Genomic DNA, 23,069 nt, shown 5'->3' with positions numbered 1-23,069 from the left:
AGTATAATCTAAGGCCAATCTAGAAAAGTAAGGCATCAACCGAAATATTAAGAAGTGGCTAAGAAATCTTCAGGGAAGCCATCGATTCCGTGGATAACATTGCGGTTTAGCCATAATCGCCTTACTTGTCGACATGAAAGGAAAGAAACCGTCAGTTTGGGTTGCTAAACAGAGAAGAGGACGAAAAAAACGAAAGAATCATCTATGTTTGAGCAGAAACTTTAAATGCGAATGGCATGCCTAGATTAAATCTTTCATTACTTTAGATTGCGTCTATTTTGCGTAAAGATAACACGAGACGTTGAGCTGAAATTAAGCAAGATGGTATGTTTTTTTAGTCTCCCCCAATGCCTGGATATAGCCTTTGGTTATATACAAAAGTGTGCTGTTTCTAGTTGTTTTTTCTTTTTCAAATTGACATCATGGACCAACTGTTGCTGATAAACGAGTAGACGTGCAAAAAGAAGGCTAATGCAAACCAGCAAAATTGACAATATTTTTAATCTAGCCCAGGGGAGGGAGCTTTATATCAGAGGAGAGATCTGCAATGCAATTCTCAGGTTAGGCTATAGCATGCCCAGATGTGTCATTTCGCAACATTTAGGGAGATGGGAAAATATAGGCCTATAGTTCAAAATCTAGGTGTGAAGAGGACATTTATTTTATTTTTGTCAATGAGAATAGTAAAAAAAACATTTTCACTTAAAAGACCCCAGAAGATGGTTTCCAAAACCTAGGAGGGATGCAAATCTTCCACTCCTGCCCTCCCTATTCATCAAGAATGTTGAATAAAAAGGTAGGTCCAGTGGTTGCAAATCATGTAAATTTAGAAGAGGGAGGATAAATATATAGTTCAAAATTATTTTTTTCTCAATAAAAATACCAAAAAGGGCATTTTCAATGCAAAAATTGGTTGTGTACTAGCCACCACACTCAAGTTCTGTTGAATAGTGAAGTTTGGTCTATGCAAATGAAACAAAACAAAATATGATGAAAATATAATAGGCTACTTTATCAACAAAATTATGAAAACTACAATAAAGACCGGCTATAAGACAAAGGTACCGAAAACTTCAAAAAAAGTTAAGTTTTTTAAATCTAGAGGGGGGGGGTGCATATGTCCTTTGTCATCCCCAATTGATACTACTAGGAAGGCCCATCCAATTACACTTAGTAACACCATAGAATTATGGCCCTTCTGAAAGAAACACTGTTACAGTAAAAGAGTAGTAACATTTCATTCCCCAAATGGCACTTTCCAGATATAGCCTAATACTTTCTTAGTCTAATCTGACAATACATTCCCCACTCATTGCTCTAAATATATCCCTTGGGTATATGAAAAACTAAGAAAAACACCAATAATGGAAGGTTTATAAATATAGATAGCAAATGTGTTGTATACCATGCTGTTTTTAAATATTGTCAAAAAGATTTTTATGAATGGTAAATTTTGAGTTTTTCTTCCTTACTCAGCCTGCAGGAAGGTCAACAAACCATGGGATGTATTTTTTTATGTTCTTTCTAAAATACTTAATATGGTACTTAATAACTATAAATACTTAATTGTTCCTTTTCTAAAAGTATATTGTTTTACTTCACTCTACCTCATCTCCTGATGGATAAATATACAGTTTACTCTATATGATAATACTTTGTTTTTTAATAACATGGCTCTTTTCTTCTTTATGATTTTATAGGAGTCCTAATGAGTTTGCAGGAAAAAAAGAGCTGTATTATTCCAAAAAATATTCAAGTTAAGCAATGCTCTTTTGTCACTGAGATAGATAAATATTTATGATCATTTTAATGTAATTTTTTTGTAGTCTTTTTCTACTAGCAAATAATCAGGAACATGATGTGTCTTTAAAGGTTCAATATAAAACTTACAAACAAAACAATTAGAATTTGTCAAAAGAGTGTAAAAATATATTAAGTGATGTTTTGACATTAAGCAATTAAGCAATAGTGACAACTTAAAATTTACCTTATGAATTTATACAAAATTGAATTATCAAAAAATGATTTAAAACCATGGATGAAAATGGAAAGGAAAATGAAAATGTGGTTAATAGAAACTTAGTGTGTATTATAAAGTAAGAATTCAAATAGTAATATCTTCTTTGGTTTTGTAAATGGCCTAGGGCTATAACTAGGACCGTTAAGGGTGGGTGTGTGTGTGTAAATTGTCAGAATATCAAGTATTATATTTGGAAATGTCATCAATTGGGGAATGCAATAATACTATTCTTTTGTGATTATAGCATTTCCTTCAAAAGAACCATAGTTACAGTGACACTACTCTTTTGCTGTTACTGGGTTGAGCTATACTACAGGGTAGAAATCAGATAACTCATACCATTATAATTACATCCCAATCCCTCAAAAATAGGCCAGATATAGCCCTTGCTGATTTTGTTTGTTTTATTTCTCAAATTGTAACACAGATTTGTCTAAGTTATTAGGTTAATCCTTTCAAATATATTAATCACTATTGTTTGAATTGCTTCCCAGCCCCCACCCCCAAAAGCCTAAACATATTTAAAAGTTATAGAAGTTTACTTTTTATTTAATTGGTATTATAAAGCATTTACTGATAAGAAATAATTACAAAAAATAATGCAAACCAACAAAATCAGCAAACTTTTTTTTTATAACCTAGGACAAGGGATCTGGTGTATTCTGCCCTGGGAAATACCTTCCAGTGGAAAATACCCTCTGATAATTCCCCCCTAAATACTTCCCAGTGATAAATAGCCCCTGAAAATTCCCCCCTGTGGAATGTTATCCTCCAAAAAGAATGAAGAAAAGGAGGTGTTCTGGAAGATACTACCTATATTCCAAAATCATTTTAGAATATATGGTGTAGAGTCAAATAGTTTTCGGTAGCATAGCCCCACCACCTGGAAAATCCCCCTCCTCCCAAAAAAATTCTCCCAGGTAATTCCCCCCTGGAAAATTCTCCTCACTTGTAAAACTGAGCAGTAAAAAAAGAAATAAAACAAATAAAAGAATGAAGAAAAGGAGAGGGCCTGGAATACTCTACCAAAATGTATGTAGAATATATGGTGTAGAATAAAACAATTTGTGGTAACAAACTGTAAACAATGAGCAACCTGGGCCAATAGTAACTGAAAATTTAAAAAGAAGAGAATTTTGATAACAATTAATACATAAAAAATTGGCTTTTTGAGCCTAGTGAAATTTGCACCATTGGGCTATCTCAAATTAGCGCAATAAAAATTATAAAATATGGTACATTACCCTGAGGTTTCCTACCATGAAAAACACTTTCTTGGTGTTTCTTAGTAAGGAGCGACCCGGCTCAATGGTAACCAAAACTCTAAAAAACGGAATTTTGATACCAATAGATACATCAAAAGAACAAGATTTTAATTCTGATATATAAGTTTATAAAAAAAATATATAAGTTTCATCAAGTTTAATCGTACCCATCAAAAGTTAAGCGCCTGAGAAAGTTTGGCTGATTTTTGAAAAAAGGGGGGAAAGACCCCCTAAAAGCTATAGAACCTTAATGAAAATTACACCATCATATTCAGCGTATCAGAGAACCAAACTGTAGAGGTTTCAAGCTCCTATCTACAAAAATGTGGAATTTTCCATTTTTTGCCAGAAGAAAGATCACGGATACGTATTTATTTTTTTGTTTTTTTCTTTTTCCCAGGGGTAATCGTATTGACCAAGTGGTCCTAGAATATCGTGGGAGGGCTCATTGGAACAGAAATTAAAAGTTCTAGTGCCCTTTTTAAGTGACAAGAAAATGGAGGGCAACTAGGCCCCCTCCCACGCTCATTTTTTCTCAAAGTCACCCAATTAAAATTTTGAGATAGCCATTTTGTTCAGCATAGTCGAAAATCTAATAAATATGTCTTTTAGGATGACTAAAAGACATAGTTTTTTCAAAATGTGTTAAAAACAAGTTTTTTCAACTGAAAGTAAGAAGCAACATTAGAACTTAAAACGAAAATTAATTATTACGTAGATGAGGGGGTTCTCCCCCAAGTCAATACCTCGCGCTTTACGCTACAGTTTTTTTTAGTGCTTTCAAAAGAGCTATCTATTCTAATTAAACTGCCTTTGTGATTCAGGGGCTTGTGAATTAATTTTTTTTTTAACTTTTAACGTAAAGAGCGTGGTATTGACTAAGGGGAGAACCCCCTCATATACGTAATAAAAAAAAAAACAATAAAAAAAAAACAAGCGATACGGCTCAATAGTAATCGAAAGTTTTTAAAAGGATTTTGATGTCAATAAATGTATCAAAAGAATGGGCATATAATGCTGATTCTAAATATATAAGTTTTATTAAGTTTAGTATTACTCATCAAAGGCTACGAGCATGAGAAAATTTACCTGATTTTTTAAAGAGGGGGAAACATCCCCTACAAGTGAAAGAATTTTAATGAAAATCAAACCGTCAGATTCAGCGTATCAGAAAACCCTATTACATAGGTTTCAACCTCATATCTGCAAAAATCTGCAACTTTGTATTTTTTGCCAGAAGAAAAATATACGAATATAGAAGTTCGTTACGTATGTTAATTTGTAAATTAAGTCAAAACCAAATTTAGAGACAGCCATTTAGCAAAATAAAAGCAAAATTCTTATGCAAATTTTGTTTACTTATTCAATGATGGTGAGCTAAAATAAAATCTGCGTTAACTAAAAAACTATCAGAAATTAAATAAAAAAAACAAGTTTTTTAAACTGAAAGTAAGTAGCAACACTAAACCTTAAATCGAACATAAATTATTCCGTATATGATAGAGACTGCCCCTCCTAAGCGCCTCGCTCTTTACGCTAAAGTTTGACTCTGTCTCTCAACTTTTTTTTAAAACAATAAAAAACTTTAGCGTAAAGAGCGAGGCGTTGAGGAGGGGACAGCCCCTTTCATATGCGGAATAATTTCTGTTCGTTTTAAGTTTTAATGTCGCTCCTTACTTTCAGTTTAAAAAACTTGTTTTTTTTATTTAACAGCACAAAAGTGCGAAGAGGCAGGTAGAAAAAAAGATTGAACATGATTTTGTTTTGTGTATAGCTGTGTTCCCCGGTTTAAAAGGCTGCCTGGCTTAGATCTCCTGTTATCAAAACGGTAAAGTGTATTATAGTAGCCTACATGTAATTATAATTTTAAAATGGTGAAATATTAGCGTATACAAAATTACATTAGTTCTGTGAACTGTTAAAGACAAAAAGGGCTACAAGTAGGATTGCCATTTGACAAACAAGAAAAAAAATGATAAAACTAAATAGCCGAGAAAATGAGGGTAATATCAGCCAGCAGACAAAAAATAAGCGAAAATTATAGAGGCAGATGTATCGTCAGGGACTTCTGCCCAGCTGTCTAACAGTGTTCAAAAAGAAGAAGGAAAACTAATCTTTTGAATTAACTCGAAGTGAGCAGAAGAAACACAGAATCAAACAAATCAAAAACCAAGTCAGAAAAAATGAAAGACTATTCACCAATATTAGGTTGGGCAAGAATTCTCAGCTTGGTGATTGACTTACCTTGTCTACTGACCTAGTTCTCATTAAAAGTCTGGCCAGGTGATCTTAATTTAAACTGAAGAAAAATGTTATCTGAGTCCTTTAATTTTAAGTTATTGTAAATTGAGTTTATAGGAATATCTGCAGTATCTCTATTTAAAGCAAGATCTCTTATTCATGGATTTTTTTTTAGATACAGTATATAGCGGTGGGCCCGCATAATGCCACAGTACCATCAATATTCTGATTTTTTTTTTTTTTTTATTTCACATCTCAGAGAAGTCTCGTATTCATGCCGTCTTTTCCCCAAAAGCCGGTGTTTACCCCCCCCCCCAGAAAATACCCCACAGAATATCCCCCCCCTCCGTGGAGAATTACCCTTACCGTATTTTACCCTTGGATAATTGCAGGATTTTCATTAGAAGGGAAACTAAAATTCCTATTCTCCTGTTTGTCAGGGACAACCGTGTTGCATTATCAGAGGCAACGCTATAGTGTTGCCTATAGTAAAGGCCGTACGGCTCCAATATTTTATTATTTATTATTGTTATTTTTTTTTCCCAGAGTGACTTCATATGGAAGAGGTCGTTGTAGAAGCCTCAAACGGGGCTTGTTTAGTGAAAAATAGAGAGCTCTAGTGATCTTTTTAAGAGTCAAATGGATCAGAAGGCAGTTAAACCCCCTTCCACGCCTACCAGTATCTTACCGTTTCCCAATCCAAAAATTTGAGATAGCCATTTTGTTCTACGTAGTTGATTTCCAGATAGAAATTATGTTTTTGAGGAGGACACTCCCCCCACAGCCCTAAGGGAACAGGTTGTGCTCTGGGGACATATAAGGTTTTTATAGTAAGCTTTGTCGCAGAAACTTCAAAAAGTACTCATTCGATTGGAAATTCAAAGGGCTAGTGTCGTTTTTAATAGTCGAAAGTGATTGCAGGGCAACTAACCCCCCTCTCACGCCCACCTTTTCTCGAAAAACATCCAATCAAAATTTTGAGATAGCCATTGTATTCAACGTAGTTTAAAATTCTGGAAATTAGTTCTTTGAGGATTACACCCCCCCCCCCCACAGCCCTCAGGGCAAGGGTTGTAACAGCCCTGGGGCATAAGGTTTAAGATCTTTGAATAAGGTTTTTATAGAAAGTGTTGTCGTAGAAACTGCAAAAAGGGCTTATTCGATTGAAAATTTAAATGGCTAGTGCATGGGCGTAGCCAGCATATTGTCTAGGGGGGCAGTCGATAGTGTGATGGAGGGCCTTTTATCAACTGCTTTTCCAACCATCTGCTTTTTCAGCCATATCTAATGTAAATTTGAAGGTCTAGGGGGGGCATCTACCCCCTCCCTACCCTCATGGGCTAGTGCCCATTTTAATCGTCGTAAGTGGTTGGAAGGCAACTAACACCCCTTCCACGCCCACCATTTCCGCAAACACATCCAATAAAAATTTTTATATAGTCATTTTGTTCAACGTAGTGGAAAGTTCTGGAAATTATATCTTTGAGCAGGATACTCCCCCCAAAGTCTTCAGGGCAAGGGTTATAAGTTATACCCTGGAGGCATATATGGTTCTTATGGAAGGAATGCTCGTATAAACTTCAGAGAGGGCTCTTTTGACTGGAAATTGAAAGTTCTAGTTGAATTTTTAAGCGTCAAAAGATATGGGAGGGTAACCAACCCCCTCCCAAACCATTTTTTCGTAAATGCTTCCGATAAAAATTTTGAGATAGCTATTTTGTTGAAACTAGTTCAAAGATCATATAAAAACAACTCCGGTGTCGACACAACCCCCCAGGGCCTGGGGGCAGGCATTGTACGCTATACCCTGGGGGCATATATGGTTTTTATGGTAGGGATACTCGTATAAACTACAAAGAGCACTCATTTGATTAGAAATTGAAAGTTCTAGTTCACTTTTTAAGAATCAAAAGAGATTGGAGGGCACCTAACCCTTTTTCCTCAAACCCATCCAATAGGAACTTTGAGATAGCCATTTTTTTTAAAAATAGTTCACAGTCCCCTGGGCCCGGGGCATGCGTTGTAAGTATTGTTCTGGGGGCATATATGGTTCTTATGGAAGGTATGCTCGTATAAATTTCGGAGAAGGCTCATTTGATTGGAAATTGAAAGTTTCAGTTCACTTTTAAAGAGTCAAAAGATATCGGAGGGTAACTATCCCCCCATGCCCCTTTTTCCTCAATTTCATCCGATAAGAACTTTGAGATAGCCATTTTTTAAATAGTTCAAAGATCCGAGGTTAACATGCCCCTTTTTCCTAAAATTCATCCGATAAGAACTTTGAGATAGCCATTTTTTTAAATAGTTCAAAGATCATATAATAAAAACTCCGGGGTCGACAAAACCCCCCAGGGCCCGGAGGCAGGCGTTGTAAGTAATACTTGGAGGCGTTTATAGTTCTTTTGGACAGGATGCTTGTATGAACTTCGGAGAGGGGACATATGATTGGAAATTGAAAGTTCCCGTTCATTTTTTAAGAGTCAAAAGAGATCGGAGTGCAACTAGCCCCCCCCCCTCTCCACGCCCTATTTTCCTCAAACCTATCAGATATGGAACTTTGAGAGAGATTTTTTTTCAAAAGGGCATCAGCCCTTTCTATTTTCAATTGAATAAGCCCTTTTCGAAGTTCCCACGACAACTCCTTCGATACGAAGTGCCCTGGTCTAAACAACAACAACAACAAAAATTATATTGTGGCAATACATTATACCCAAATCGATCTTTACTATAAAAACGTCAGACCTTCCTGTACTTTCGACAATTAAAGAAGGCTCTGGGCCTTTTGATTTCCAGTCAAATAAGCCCTTTTTAAACCGACAACGCTTTCTATTAAACCCCTTATATGCCCCCAGTGCATAAATTACAACCCTTACCTTAAGGTCTGTTAGGGTGATTTTCATCCTCTAAGACCGAATTTCCAGAACTTTCAACTACGTTAAACAAAATGGCTATCTCAAAATTTTGATTGGATGTGTTTGGGAAAATCGTGGGCGTGAGAGGTGCGTTAGTCGCTCTCCAATCACTTTCAACTATTAAAAATGGCCCTAGCCCTTTCAGTTTCCAATCAAATGAGCCCTTTTGAAGAGTCTACGACAAAACTTTCAATAGAAATCTTATATGCACCCAGGGCACAACGTAAAACCCTTGCCCTGACGGCTGGGGGGGGGGTGTCATCCTCAAAGACCTAATTTCCACAAAACTTCTACTACGTTGAACAAAATGGTTATCTGAAAATTTTGATTGGATGTGTTTGGAGGAATGGTGGGCGTGAGAGGGGGGTTAGTTACCCTCCAATCACAAAGGGCACTAGCCCTCTCAATTTCGAATTGAATGAGGGCACTAGCCCTCTCAATTTCGAATTGAATGAGCCCCTTTTGAAGTTTTACGACAACTCTATCTATAAAAACCTTATATGCCCCCAGGGCAGAACTTACAGCCTTTGCCCTTGGAGCTCTGTGGGATTTAACATCCTTAAATACATAATTCCCAGAATTTTCAACTACGTTGAACAAAATGGCTATCTCTAAACTTTGATTGAATGTTTTTGGAGAAATGGTGGGCGTAAGACTCACTTTCGACTATTAAAAAGGGCAATTTCAATTTCCAATCAAATGAGCCATTTTTGAAATTTCTATAACAATTTTCTATATAAACTTTATATGCCCCCAAGACATAACTTACAACCCTTGCACTGAGGGACCTGAGGGGGTTATCATCCTAAATGACCTAATTTCCAGAACTTTCAGCTACGTTGAACAAAATACATATCTCACAATTTCGATTGGATGTCTTTGGGAAAATGGTGAGTATGACAGAGGCGTTAGTCGCTCTCCAATCATTTTCAGCTAATAAATGAGCCACTCTAGTTTTCAATATCCAGTTGAAAGAGACCTTTTGAAGTTTATACGCTTTCAATAAAAGCTTAAATGCCCCCAGAGCATAACTTACAACCCTTGTCCTGAGGGCTGGGGAGGGGAAGGGTTGTCATCCTTACAGATCTAATTTTCAAAACTATTAACTACGTTGAATAAAATGACTATCTAAAATGTTGATTGGACGTGTTTGGGGAAAACATGGGCGTGAGAGGGTGGTTAGTTGCCCTCAAATCACTTTCGACTATTAAGACCACAGTTTATATAATTATCCAGTAAGTTTACCGCAGATGATTTCTGGCTCTTCATTCTCGGTGCGAACAAAAAGCTCCTCCCACTTATTTGTGCACTTATTGTCCACTTATTGGTGAGCCGGCCAAGTGGTTTTGTCAGTACTTGTTCCGTAAGTGATTATTCTTTGTCTACCCGTGAAAAGATCTAATGCCGCTTATGTTTATACGTTCTCTGGAATACTCGCACCTCGGTCCGGGTTTTTATAATGGGTGAGATAGGGAAAGATCATACTGCTAATTATATAAACTGTGATTAAGACTGTGTTTTTGCCCTGAAGACTGGGGGGAGGGGGAGTGTCCTGCTCAAAGGTATAATTTCCTGAACGTTGAACTGCGTGGAACAAAATGGATATCTCAAAATGTTCATTGAAGGTGTTTGGGGAAATGGTGGGCGTGAAAGGGTTGTTAGTTGCCCTCCAATAACTTTTGACTACTAAAAAGAGCACTAGCCATTTCAATTTCCAATCGAATGAACCTTTTTTGAAGTTTCTAGGACAACGCGTTCTATAAAAACCTTATATTCACCCTAGGTCTAATTTACAACCTTTGCCCTGAGGTCTGTGGGGGTGTTGTCATCCTCAAAGACCAAATTTCCAGAACTTAAACCCAGAAAACATATTTTCTATCAGTAAATCAACTACGTTGAATAAAATGGCTATCTCAAAGTTCTGATTAGATGTGTTTGGGGAAAAAGTGGGCGTGAGAGGCGGGTTAGTTGCCCTCTAATCACTTTTGACTATTAAAAAGGGCACTAGACCTTTGAATTTCCAATCGAAAGAGGCTTTTTGAAGTTTCTACGACAATGCCTTCGATAAAAAAACGTATATGCCCCCAGGGCATAACTTACAACCCTTGCCCTAAGGGCTCTGGGGGACTGTCCTCAAAAACATAATTTCTATCCGGAAATCAACTACGCTGAACAAAATGACTATCTCAAAATTTTGATGTGATGTGTTTCGGGACATGGTGGGCGTGTAAGGGGTGTTAGTCACATACCAATCACTGTCAACTTTTATAACGGCCACAAGCGACTCCAATTTCCAATTGAATGAGCCCTTTTCGAAGTTTCTACGGCAACTTCTTCGATACGAAGTGCCCTGCTTTAAAGGTTAAAATTAATAAATAAAACATTGTGCCAACATCGTTCTTATATGCCCCCAGGGCATAACTTAAAACCCTTGCCCTGAGGGTTGTGGGGGAGTGTCCTCCTCTTTACTTAGTCCCCGTTTCTTGTTTCGTTCTCGATTGTCCCCGTTTCTTACTTTGGCAGCGCGATCACGCTGCCTATTATTTATACAAGAACTTTCTATGTAAACCTTATATGCCCCCAGGGCATAACTTACAACCCTTGCACTGAGGGCTCGGAGGGGGTTCTCATCCTAAAAGACCTAATTTCCAGAACGTTCAACTACGTTGAACAAAGTGGACATCTAAAAATTTCAAAAACATATTTTCTATATGGAAATCAACTACGCTGAACAAAATGGTTGTCTCAAAATTTTGATTTGGTGTGTTTGGGAGAATGATGGGCGTGGGGGGGGGGGCTAGTTGCCCTCCAATCACTTTCGACTATTAAAAAGGGCATTAGCCCTTTGAATTTCCAATCGAATGAGCCTATTTTGAAGTTTCTACGACAATCCCTTCTATAAAAACCTTATGTTTCCTCAGGGCATAGCTTAAAACCCTTGCCCTGAGGGTTGTGGGGGAGTGTCCTCCTCAAAAATATATTTTCTATCTGGAAATCAACTACGCTGACAAAATGGCTGTATCAAACAACAAAATGGCTGTATCAAAATTTTGATTGGATGTGTTTGGGGGAATGTTGGACGTAGGGGGGGGGGCTAGTTGCCTTTCAATGACTTTCGACTATTAAAAAGGGCCCTAGAATTCTCAATTTCCAATCGAATGAGCCCCTTTTGAAGTTTCTACGACGACCCCTTCAATATGAAGTGCCCTGCTCTAAAGGAAAAAATAATAAATGATGCATTGTGCCAACATCCCTCTTATATGTCCTCAGTGCATAACTTAAAACCCTTGCCCCGAGGGTTGTGGTGGGGTGTCCTCCTCAAAAACATATTTTCTATGTTGAAATCAACTACACTGAACAAAATGGATATCTCAAAATTTTGATTTGATGCGTTTTGGGGAATGAGGGGCGTGGGGGGGCTAGTTGCCCTCCAATCCGTTTCGACTATTAAAAAGGGCACTAGCCACTCCAATTTCCAATCGAATGAGCCGTTTTCGAAGTTTCTACGACAACTCCTTCGATACGAAGTGCCCGGGTATGGAGAGAAAAAAACACATTGTGCCCACATCGTTCTTTACTTAGGCAGCGCTAGCACGCTGCCTATGAAAGAGGACACTAAAACTTTCAATTACCAATCGAATGAGCCCCATCCGAAGTTTCTACCGCAACTGCTTCCATATAAAGGAACTCTAGAATAAAATATAATATACTGAAGGCTCATGACTCTTTACTAAGAAAACGCTAGAGCGTTGCCTCTGATATAGAGTGTATATAAATACGTATTTCCACTATCTCAGTTTCAAAGTTTTAGCGTTATTTGCGATTTTCATATCACCTTATTTATAAATGAAAAAATAGTGTGCTCTGATATATTAATTATTTGGGGCTCCAGTGCTTGTCCAGAATCCAGAAACCACGAGAGAATGACTGCATCGAGAAAGCCCGAGACGCTACATGAAAAACAGGTTTCCGCTGCCTTGTCCGCTGCTTATGAGGTGTTGCTCACTCTGTGACAAAGATTTTAAACTAGGTTTTTTGGGATTGAAGAGGCAAAAAAGGTACCTAGGTTAGGTTAGGTTACGTATTTAATTTATGGTATGCTTTAACCCCCCCTCCCACCCCCTAATGTGAAAATATATAGCCCAAATTTGATGATAAACTATTATATTTTCATCCTATTTTGTTTTATTTCATTATCATTAACGAAACTTCACTTCTCGCGTGGTTTCTGGATTCTAGACAAGTACCGAGGCTCCTCTATTTATTATGAAATCAACTGGAGATGGCAATTGTATCAACTACCGGAGAAAATAACGCAAAAATCATGGAGCCCTAGTTGGATATAAATTATAAAGCCTATTTTTATTTTTAATAAGATGTCTTGCCAAAATGTTTCCCAGGATTTCCTGTTTTTTTTTCATCCTCCCATCTTCTTTTACAATTATCAGCTCTGTACAATACAGTTCTGCTTACAATACAGTGCAATACAGTGACATATTGCTCTTTAGTAAGTCAACGGTATTGCACTTGCAGAGTGAAGAAAAGAACTCTCAAAAATCCTTTAAAATTATTCGTCATTCACCTAGAGGGTTTCTTAAATAAAAGAAAATATTTTTTTTTTTGAAAAACTAAAGTTGATAGCCCGCTATCTGTTGAGTCGAAACCAGTGGGAGTCAGCCCAAAATACACTTAGTTATAAATGACTCTTTAATTAGCTCAAATTTCCCATAATTATATTTTTGGGGAATTACGGTTTATACACATTTCATTTGAATAAAAATTCAATTTCAGTTAACAGCGTTCCTCTCTCGATTTTTTATTTAGCCGCACGCAGCAGTCACCGACAGTTGATCGCCGCTTAGCGGGTGAGACAATTTTAAGTAGGTTAAAATCAAATCGAATAAAGAATCTTCTTTTTAATTTGTCTATTTCTTAGTAGGTAATTTCGAAGACCACACAGCCTTTCCATGACGATAAATAAACAGTTTGAATAGGGATAAATCCTTTTATTAGACAGTGAAAAAAAAAACAATCAAAAAATATACTGGATATGTTGATCATCAGCAGAAATATTGTCGCTGTCCATCAGCAGAGAGTATTTCTGCTGATGACGATCACTGTATTTGTGATCGAAATATCGAGTATATTTTTTTATTGTATTTTTTTTCTCTATCTAATAAAATGATTTATCCCTATTGGAACTGTAGTTTATCGTCTATACCTTAGTCAAATTGGCTTCAGAATGGTTCCTGTATCACATGTCCTTCAATGTCGCAAGCTTACTAATTTGAGTAGTAGCCTACCCTAAACACTTGAATAATAAAATACTGCTCCTTTTTGGACACAAAGGTCCTGAGAAAACACTCAGATGCCAAAGGTGAGGAATCTAAGAGAGCAAGTTCTCTTCAATCTTGTTTTGAAGCTAAGTATTTTCTTTTTTACTACCTGGGTGGCCCAGGTGATATTGTTATTACTGCCTTGAAGAGTACGAAGAATATGAAGATATCACGCTAGAGTCATTCACAAAAGAAATCGAACAATTATTGTCTCTCCTCTTTTTATGATTATTATTAAACTGTCTTTGACTTTCTACTAATGCTTTGTAATCAATAGTCTGAACTAGAATTGACGAATATTTATATACTAATTTTTGTATCTTTGCCAATGCATTATCCTGCATTGGCCAACGTCTGAAACATCTCTTTATGGAGTTAAACGTGTGTGGTTCATAGCAGTAGATATCTCAAAGCAACGTAATGGATAATGTTAATAAGCAGGGCTGTCGAGAGCCTTTTACTGGGGCTCTGAGATGTTGCCCCCTCTCTCTGCCTATTATCTATATATTTTAGCAGTGCTATTGCAACTATAGGTGGTAGGTCACAGTGTTGGCTCTGGGTGTTTGGAAGCAAGGTTATCACTCCTATTAAATCAGTTTTTTGGCAAGCAGAATACTAGAAAACTTAGAGATACTTCAGATGGCTAGTGCCTATGCAGAACTTTGTTTCAGGTGCGGGTGACTAAAAAATATCTAAAAACAGGTAAATTATGTGGGAAGTATATTTATTTTGATTTTTATTAGTTTGGGTTCTCATTTACTTACGGATAGTAATACCTGCTCGTTCTAGATTTTAATTATCATTGGACTTTATTTCTGCCCGTCTTAGGTCTTAGTGTGACTTTTCTTTTTTTCTGAAAAAAATTCCCTTTCCGAAATGTTTTTTTTTTAAATTAATCTCAATGCAAACATTAAAACTTATAGGTTGCTTTCCTAAAGTAATTGCTCACACTTTTACTCTGCACAATTGCATTGTCTTAGTCTGGATAAGTTCCAGCCGGTTCCCATGTAGCTCAATCCCTGTTTAACTCAACCCCATTCAACTTAACCTATTTAACTCAACCCTCGTTTAACTCAAACCCCATTAAACTCAACCCTCATGCAAGTTAACCCTGTGTTTTTCATCCCTCATTTACTTCAACCACATTTCATTCAACCCCTATTTATTTCAACCCACATTCAACTCAATCCCAATTCAATTCAACCCCTGCTACAGGCTAGGTTGAATGGGGTTGAGTTGCAATCGGGTTGAAGGAAATAGGATTGAATTGTCCGTGGTTTGAGTTGAATGAGTATTGAATTGAACGGGGTTGAGTTAAACAGTAGTTGAGTTGCACGTACACTGTTCTAGTCCGTTCATATAAGGGAAATGAGAGCTACTAACTCAATTATCTAAAGATAGTGGGCCATCTTTTCTGTTTCAAAGGGATATAAGAGGGTTCCCCTTAAGAGCATTGCCTCTCATCTCCTCCTCTTATCTCTTTGATCAGGGTGAATGGAACTAGGGGAATTTAAACCATATGAAATCATCCCAAACTAATTAACTTTCTTTTCTAAAAACATCCTCGTTTTTATTGTTTTGTGTTTTCAGTTATACAATATCTGGCATTACATAATCCTACAAATATAAGGAAATATCATCAGTCAGTTGTTTTGCGCTTATTTACGGATATATGTTGCATAGTTGAAAAGCGATAATTTTTGTTAGCCTTTAGGTTTCAATTTTGCTCTTTAATTTCATCAGAAAACTTTATTTTGTTAAGTATACAAATGAACTTCCCTTTTATAGTCTACAAATCAAAATTCAACCTTATCCATAACTTTGAATCACTGAAATAAAAATTGGTCTAAATTACAAGTAAATTACTCATATGGCTTGAATTTTTCGAATTACACATTGTTTTCAACTTTTTATGTTGCTTAGGTTATGAAATATATGTAGCTCATTTTGTGAAGCGGACCTTGTGTGAACCAGTGTGATAAGCCTTTATGCTTAGCGTTAAACCATCATAAATTGTTTTCTTGTGGAAGTCATGTTCATGTTTTTATTTCCATTTTCCCAGTTCGGTGTACAGCAAAAATGGGATGAACAACGTAAACTGGCAACAGTGTTTGTGATTCATCGTCAAATTACTTGAACAAATTAAAATTATAATCATGTACACCGTTCTTCGTCGCTACTATATATAGATGAATACATGCGTTTGCTTACTACTTCCGCATCTCGTTTGCATTAATGTCCTAAGTTTAGTAATTATACTCTGCTTTCATGGTGGTGTTTTCTCGCCCAAAATTTTGGCAGCCCCCTTATCGCATTCGGAAAAATTAAAACACAGTTCAGGTATTAGAAAGCAAACCAATAACGAAAATTATGAAGTTCTTTTTGTCTTTTTTTTTTAGGTGGGGAGCTTCTCAGTCTAAAATATCAGTCACTTTCAACATAGCGTAACTTAGTTTTTGACGGCCTTTCATCCACTTAAGTTACTGATTATCGTTGTTGGATGTATGGGTGCCACTTGGAATGTATAGGGTAAAAATATAGTACTTGTTTTTCTGGCACTTGTTTTGTAAGTCTTTTTCTTGATGTTGAACTTTCAGTGACCATATGCATCAATAAGTGGAGAAAAAAAGCTGTTTTTGGCTCTATCAATACATAGTCAAGCTCTCCTAGGTCGTTCTCAAGGTTTGTTAGAAAAACGTAAAGATTGCTTTTTTTCAAAATTTCCAACAAACCCATAGAACGATCTGTCAGAGCTCGGCAATGTATTGATGCGTCGAATTAGAGCTATTTTTTCCGTTTATTGATGTATTCGCGTTCACAGAAAGCTCTACAGTTACTTGGCAAATCAGTAGCTAAGTAAAGTAACGTCAGTAGTAAAAGGCCATAATGCTTCAGTATATTATGTTTTATTATTTTATTTTACCAGAGGTACTTAATATGGTAGGGGTAGTCGTATAAACTTCAGAGGAAACTCATTCGATTGGGAATCGAAGGTTCTAGTGCACTTTTTTTTAGTCAAAAGTGATCATAGGGCAACCAGCCCCCGCCCCCATGCCCATTTTTCCCCAAATGCATCCGATCAAAACTGAGATAAACATTTTGTTCAAAATAGTCCAAAAGTTAAATAACTATGCCTCCAGGGTTGACAATACCGCCCATAGCCCCCGAGACAAGGGCTATCAGTTATTGCAAGTTGTCCTTTGTTAACATACAAGGTTTTCATAGGCAACTCTATAGCGTTGCCTATAGTAAAGGCCATAAGGCTTCGATGTTTTATTATTTTTTCCCCAGAGGGACCTCAAACGGAAGAGGCGGTCTTATAAACTTCGAAGGGGGCTCATTCGGTAGCCATTGAGATAGCCATTTTGCTAAAAATAGTTCAAAGATTAGATAACAAAACTCCGGGGTCGACACAACCCACCAGGGCACATGGGCAGGCGTTGTAAGTTATGCCCAGGGGACATATATGGTTCTTATGGAAGTGGTGCTCGTATTAACTTCAGAGGGGACTCATTTGATTGGAAATAAAAAGTTCTGGTTCATTTTTTAAAGGTCAAAAGAGATTGGAGGGCAACTAGCTCCCCCCATGCTCTTTTTTCCCCAAACCCTTCGGATAAAAAATTGAGATATTCATTTTGTTAAAGATAGTTCAAACATCAGATAACAAAAACTCTGAGGTCAACTCAAAGCCCCAGAGCCCGGGAGCAAGTGTTTTAAGCCGTGCCCCGGGGGAATATAAGGTTTTTATGTAAGGGGTGGTCGTATAAACTTCAGAGCTGCCTCATTGGATTGGAAATTGAAAGTTCTAGTAGCTTTTTATGAGTCAAAAGTGATCGAAGGACATATACCCCCTCCCCCCCCCCACACACACACCGTCTTTTCCCCAAATGCATCCGTGTTTTTTTTTGAAATAGTCCAACGATCAGATAACAAAAACCTCGAAATGAGCATACCCCCCCCCCAGAGTCGAGGGAAGGGTTGTAACCTATGCCCCGAGGGCTTATAAGGTTTTATGGAAGAGGTGGTCGTATAAACTTCGGAGGGGACTCAAATGATTAGAAATTAAAAGTTCTAGTTCCCTGTTTAAGAGCCAAAAGTGATCCGATGGCAACTAGCAACCCCCCCCCCCACCCCAACCCCTTTTCCCCAAACGCGTCCGATCGAATTTCTTATATAGCCATTTTTCAAAATAGACCAAAGATCATATAACAAAAATCCTGGGGTCGACACAACCCCCTGAGACCGAAGGCAAGTGTTGTAAGTTGTACCCCGGGGGCATATAAGGTTTTATGTAAGTGGTGGTTATATAAACTTCAGAGGTGGCTCAATTAATTGGAAATCGAAAGTTCGAGATACATTTTTAAGAATCATCAAAAGTGATCGGAAGGTATCTACCCCCTCCCCCAACCCTCTTTTCCAAATGCATCCGAAAAAATTTTGAGATAGCAATTTTGTTTGAAATAGTTCAACGATCAAATGACAAAAACACCCCTCCCCCCAGAGCCCGGGGTAAGGGTTGTAACTTATGCCCCAGGGGAATTTAAGGCTTTTATGGAAGAGGTGGGTCGTGTCAACTTCTGAGGGGACTCAAATGATCAGAAATTGAAAATTCTAGTTCCCCTTTTAAGAGTCAAAAGTGATCTGATGGTAACTAGCCCCCCCCCCATCAACCCTAAGGCATAAGGCTCCAATGTTTTATTATTATTTTTTACAGAGGTACTTTATTTGGAAGGGATGGTTGTATAGACTTCGGAGGGGTTCATTCCATTCAAAAGGGGGTAACAGTCAAAATGGATCGGAGAGCAACTAGCCCCCCTGCCCTATTTACCCCAATTCCATCCGATCGAATTTTTGAGATAGTCATTTTGTTAAAATAAGTCAAAAGATAAGATAACAAAAACTCCGGGGCAACACAACCCCCCGGAGCCTGAGAGCAAGTTTTGTATGTTATGCCCTGGGGCATATAAGGTTTTTATGCGAGGGTTTTTAAAAGAGTTCAAAGGTCAGATAAACCCGACCCCCACTCAAAAACTTATTAACGATATTTTATTCCAAAACTTGCGAGAGCTGACCCTTGGCCCTCCCTAGATGGGCCAACACCTTCCCCCCAAAAAAACATTAACGATATTTTAGTCCAAAAATTATGGGAACTCACCCCTGGACTTCCGTGGATCAACCTCCTCCCCCTAACAAACAACTTATTAACGATATTTTACTCCACAACTTATGGGAGCTGACACCTGGTCCTCCATTACCCGATTGGCGATATCTCTTTCCCCCCGATAGCAAACAAGCTTAGAACGAAAAAAAAAATTTTGCTATTGAAGCATAAATGAAACCCAAAACAAACAGAAATTAGATAAACAATCATAGCTAACAAACATAGAATAGGTACTAATATAAATGAATAAATGTATCTTAAAAATGAGTGAAACTTAAATGGAATATGTAAATCAAGCTTGAAACGAATAAAAATCATTATAAACAAGAGTTTGGGTTTTGCCTCCTTCTCTCCCTGTAAAAGTCTGAACCTACTGCGTCATCGGCGCTTTACTGAAAACTGTATGTGTCTTGGACAGTCTTGAAAAGTACAAATAAAATAAACTGAATATTTTACATATAATGATATTTATTGTTGAAAGATCTTAACTTCAGAATTTTATTTCAATCTAATTTTTATGTTCATTTTCAGTAAAATTCAGTTTCGTTCTCCTTCTCTCACTGTAAAAGTCTAAACGTACTCCGTCTTTGGCACTTTACTGAAAACTATATATGTCTTGAACAGTCTTGGAAAGTATACAGATAATTTAAACAGAATATTTGATATATAATGATATTAATTGTTGAAAGATCTTCAGTTCAAGATTTTATTTCACTGTAATTTTTATTTTCATTTTCAACGCTGTAATAACTGGAAAATAAAATATTTTTAATATAATTCGTAATATATTTTCTTATAATTATATTACGTAATATATTCAAAATATATTACGCTCCTTACAATATTTGCATCATAATACTAATGCTTCTACTCCTACAACTTCTGCTACTATTACTATTACTGTTACTACTACTACTGCAATTAAAGCTAAGACTACTACTATTAACCGTACTCCTACTGCTACTACTATATTTACTGGTGCTCCTATTACAACTAATAAACCCGGCGAAAATTTTGGGCAATATCATAGCTGTATTGGAATAAATAAAAACAAAAACTGCCCATATAGGTTGTCAAGAATACGTATATGCAATGCTTTAGGACTGGTTGATCGTTTTCCGTTAAAAATTTAATCATATCTCCACGGAGATGTTGAAAAAAGGTGTTATTTGCATACTACTATTAATGCTACTACGGCTACTACAACTATTGCTACGCATAATTACTGAACCTTTCAACGATCCTGAAAAATTCATGCATCTGACCTTTGTGTGTATATTTGATATGGGAAATGATGGGCTTGGGGGGTGAGATGTTTCTCTCAAATCACTTTGACTAAAAAGGGCACTATAACTTCCAATTTAAAATCAAATGAGATTCATCTGAATTTAATACAACCACCCACTCCATAAGAAGCTTATACGCCCCCAGGGGATAACTTAAAGCCCTTTCCCCAGGGCTCTGGGGGGTTGTTCCAGCCCAGGAAGCATTGTTATATGTTTTTTGGACTATTTTAAACAAAATTGCCATCGCCGAATTACAGTCAGATGCATTTGGTGAAAAGAGGAGTAGTTAAGTGGGTGGGGGTGCTACTCGACCTCCATCACTATTGACTCTTAAAAGGGAACCAAAACTTCTAATTTCAACCAAATGAGTCACCTTTAAAGCTTTTACAACCATCTCTTTCACAAGAACCTTAAATGCCCCAGGGGCATAACTTACAACCCTCGCACTCAGGCCCTGGTTGTTTGTATCAACCTCAAAAGCCAAGTTATATGATATTTGGACTATTTTGACTAAAAAGAACTGTCTCAAAATATATATTGGATACCTCTATTGGACGTGTTTGTGTGTGTGTGTGTGTGGGGGGGGGGTAGCTGCACTCTGATCACTTTGACTCTTAAAAAGAGAACTTATGATTACCAATCCAGTGAGTCCCCTCCAAAGCATATACGACCACCCTTTTTATAAGAACCTTGTATACCCGAAGGTCATAACTTACAACCCTCTCCCTGAGAGCTGTAGGGGGGGGGGTGTCTTCCTCGCAGACATAATTTCCAAAACCTTCAACTAAGACGAATAAAATTCTCATCTCTAAATTTTGATTAGAGGTGGTAAGCCAAATGATGAACGTGGAGTGGAGGGAGGGGCTGTTTGCTTCCAATTCACTTTGAATCATAAAAATGACGCTATAATATTCAATTTAGAACAAAGTAAGCCCCATATTAAATTTATATGCCCGCCCGGTCAACAAGAACTGTATTTGCCCTCACAGAATGATTTACATACCATATCTCAAGAACGCTGGGGGGTAGTGTCATCCCTAGAGACATTATTATATGTTCTTTGGACCATTTTGTAAAAAGTGGCCATCACATAATTTCAATCAGATGGTTTGGTGAAAGTTGGGGTTGTAGGGGAGGGAGGGGGGCTAAATGCCCTCCATCACTTTTAAGGCTTAAAAAGGAAACAGAACTTCCAATTTTCAACCAAATGAGCCTCTTCTAAAGTTAAACGGCCATCCCTTCTATAAAAACCTTAAATACCCCCTGGGCATAAGTTACAACCCTTGCTCCTAATCTCTGGTTTTTTTTTCCACCCCAAAAGCCTTGTTATGTGATATTTAAACTGTTTTGAATAGAATAGCTATCTCAAAAATTTTATTAGATGCGTTTCGGGACAATACGACGTGTGTGTGTATGGGGGGGGGGAGAAGCTGCCCTCCGATCACTTTGACTCTTATAAAGAGCACTAGAGCGTCTGATTACCAATCCAGTGAGACCCCTCCGAAGTTTATATGAGCACGCTTTCTATAAAAAACCTTATATGCCCCCAGGGCATAACTTACAACCCTTGTCCTGAGGGCTAGGGGGATTTGCTATCCTTAAAGACATAATTTCTGGACCTTTCAAATACCTTAAATAAAATGGCCATATCGAAAGGTTGATCGGAATCAACCTTCCGATCGTGTTTTGGGAAATAATGGGCGCGGGGGAAGTTATCCGCCCTCCGATTACTTTCGACTATTAAAAAGGACAATAGCCCTCTCAATTTCAAATCGACAGACCCCTGTTTGAAGTTTTTACGACAGAGCTTTCTATAAAAACCTTATATGCCCCCAGGGCATAACTTATAACCTTAGCCCTGAGGGCTGGGGGGGGGTTGTCATATTCAATGACATAATTTGCAGGCCTTTGAACTACGTTGAACAAAATACTACTACTACTAACAACTCACTGCAGCACCAAGCCGCCAGAGGTCAATACAGCTACGCACGCTCCTCCTGCATCCCAATCCATTCAAATCCTCCCTCTTTACAACCTCCCAGGAAGGTTCTATTTCCTTTAAATCTTTCTTTATGACGTCCTCCCTTCCCAGATGAGGACGACCTGCTTTCCGTTTAGCCTTAGACGGTTGGCCGAAAAGGACAATCGTCGGCAATATGTCATTCTTCTTCCGTGCAACTTGCCCTAGCCACCTCAACCTATGTTTCATTATAGCCATAGACAGGGGCGTCGTTTGGGGGTGGCAAGGGGGGACAGTAGCCCCCCTCCAATAACGTGGAGAAAAAAATATTATACATCCCCTGCCCTTTGACTATCCAGATATGGACCCCTCTTGCCCCCCCCCCCCAGTAAAAATGCTGGAGATTCGCCCCTGGCCCTAGAGACCAGTATTGAACCACATTTTTCGTACAGCCTATTGTTTGAAATACGGTCAGTCAGCCAGGCACCCAGAACAATCCGTAAGTAACCTCTCTTGAAAACATGAAGCAAATGTTCATCCGCTTTTCAAAGCGCCCATGCTTAAGAGTTATGTTTGACCACTGTAATCACTGCAGCTTTCAATATTCTAATCTTAGTTTGCAACCTTATCTTCTTATTCTTCCAAACTTTTTTTGAACTGTGAAAGAACACCCTGAACCTTGGCTATTCTACTTTTAACATCTCCACTGCTTCCACCATCTTTACTAATAATACTACCAAGGTAAGTGAAGCTACCCACCTGATCAATCTTCGTTGTCCAACGTCACCTTTTCATCTTCACTCATTCCTAGCCTTAGTGACTTAGTCTTCTTAACATTAATTTTCATACCTATTCTAGCACCCTGAACTCGCAAAACCTCTAAAAATT

General features: G+C 37.6%; 1 protein-coding gene across 2 annotated transcripts in view; it reads left to right on the top strand.

Moving 5' to 3' along the window:
- Positions 1-207: 207 nt before the first annotated feature.
- Positions 208-23,069, top strand: part of ptc (protein patched) — a 137,371-nt gene continuing 114,509 nt past the window's right edge. For both annotated transcript variants that reach the window (XM_089096750.1, XM_089096749.1), the window contains exon 1: positions 208-324. The gene's annotated coding sequence lies outside the window, so the exon portion shown is untranslated. The remainder of the gene's footprint in view (positions 325-23,069) is intronic.

Source organism: Artemia sp. Qi Xiang Cuo, chromosome 11 (genome assembly GCF_049724085.1).
Source record: "Artemia sp. Qi Xiang Cuo chromosome 11, ASM4972408v1, whole genome shotgun sequence".
Lineage (NCBI taxonomy): Eukaryota > Metazoa > Arthropoda > Branchiopoda > Anostraca > Artemiidae > Artemia > Artemia sp. Qi Xiang Cuo.
The sequence above is the reverse complement of the archived record's forward strand: the minus strand, read 5'-3'. Positions and strand labels throughout refer to the sequence as shown.